The sequence below is a fragment of the Lycium barbarum genome, chromosome 9 (genome assembly GCF_019175385.1).
Source record: "Lycium barbarum isolate Lr01 chromosome 9, ASM1917538v2, whole genome shotgun sequence".
Classification (NCBI taxonomy): Eukaryota; Viridiplantae; Streptophyta; class Magnoliopsida; order Solanales; family Solanaceae; genus Lycium; species Lycium barbarum.
The window spans coordinates 104,379,423-104,381,278 of NC_083345.1; the positions used below are offsets into that span (position 1 = coordinate 104,379,423).

Genomic DNA, 1,856 nt, shown 5'->3' on the forward strand with positions numbered 1-1,856 from the left:
GCAACAACTTGCAAGAAGATCATCGCCTCAGCTTTTAAATCTTGTCTTTCAGGTGGTCCTTTGATGCATACATCACACCTGTGCATTATGTACCAGGCAAAAGACATAAACTAAGAAAGTGAAATCTCATCGGAAGTAAGGAAAATCTATAGATAAAGACAAACATCAGTAAGCATGAATTGAAAAAAATATTAGCAATGGGATGCATTTGGCACATCTTTACATGCATAGCAAGTCATTTTACTTCAAACTACTAGAAATGAACATCTCTTTTATGTAGCATGTCCTGTGATAAAACGAATACCTAAAACCTCAACTTCTAGACTAACCTAAGATGAGTCAAATATTAGAAAGAAACCAGGCTACGGACATTATGTGCCCTCCACACCAACCCCATAAGGGAAAGTGGAAGAAAATCAAAAGAAAAGCACAAGCACACATCCTTGACATGAAACAGCTTGTAAGGAACAAAAGAGAAAGCACAATAGCAAGTGTTCTTGACATACACCAGACATTTCTCCAAAAGGAAGTGCTCGCCAAAGTACTCCACAAGTGTCTTGGCTCTACAGCAAGCAGTGTTCATTCCATATCTGTTGAACATAACCAACACATAAGATGGAAAACCAAAATACTAGTCGAAGCCGTTAAATTAATAATTATCTTACAACCTGAAGCAATCAGACAACATCTTATATGCTTGTTTTGTCTGCTTCTCACTTCTTTGACTCGGTAGAAGTGTAGGTGTCCTTGAAAAGTTTGCATACAGAACTGTTTCAAAAGAAATCAAACAGCTTAAATATACATATAGTGCCTCTTCGGAGCTGATGTCCCAGCTCTATGAGATAAATGTGACTCTTCTGGATAATACATGTGAATAAGTGATCATTTGGTGAAGTGTATCAAAACCACACCTTAATTCACAGCAGGACAAACTTTGTTAAACCAAGAAGAAGGCATGAGGTTCCTTATCACCATAGCTATTTATATAGTAGTACTTTGACAATGTCAGATTTCCTTTCACCATATCTATTTTCCTAGTCTGTGCACTAAATCTTTTCCACTTCTTCCCTTATTGTCCCTGTGTCATTATTATGTTTTTTGTCTTACTTTTCCTTCTAAACTAAGTATCTTCAAGAAGACACTTGGTCGAACATTTATTTAACTTTTTCTAATGAGAACCATTTTGACCCTATGATGTTTAATAGGTATGTTCATGTATGTACTCAAGACCTCTAGCTGAATCTAGAGCAATTTGAACCCTCTTAGACCATGGCAATGGGTCCCTTCCTCGAGATAAATATACCAGATTGAGTATAAGTTCTTTAAGGAACTTAACTATTACTGAAAGAGTGGTTAATTATGACATGTGAATTGTGATTAGTTAACATCAAAGATACCTGTACCACGTAGATGTTGGCCTATGCGACCATTCTCAACATATTCATATACAAGAAAGAGGGAGCCTTCAACACAATAGCCTATCAACCGCACCTGCATTCAATATCAATGAAACAATAGGTTAAGCGCATAGAAGAGAAGAATCACACCATGTTTTGAGTTTGAACAACCCTCACTACTAAAAAAACAGTGAATACTTGTAAGTAGGCATTAATCCCCTGTAAATTAGATAAAAATATATGCTTGTCGCTGGTGGAAATCAAAACCATGACATGTTGGTATAAGGTCTCAACCTAAATACTTGGACTAAGCCTCATTGTTTATTAACAGGAGAAATTTATGTGTTTTTATTTGAAAACTGATGATTCCAACTACAATGATGTTGGCATTCTTATTATCGATCTTCTTTTTATAAAGTTTTGTTTCTTGTCCTCTATGGTTATATTTGTCTATAGTTT

The 1,856-nt window shown here is 35.7% G+C and overlaps 1 long non-coding RNA gene across 1 annotated transcript; it reads right to left on the reverse strand.

The window, feature by feature from the left end:
- On the reverse strand, nucleotides 1–749 carry LOC132610569 (uncharacterized). Its single transcript, XR_009571174.1, has 3 exons — nucleotides 669–749; nucleotides 507–590; nucleotides 1–78 (listed from the first exon to the last, which is right to left on the reverse strand). It is a non-coding gene; the product is annotated as an uncharacterized LOC132610569 (long non-coding RNA).
- Between the last annotated feature and the right edge of the window lie 1,107 nt (nucleotides 750–1,856).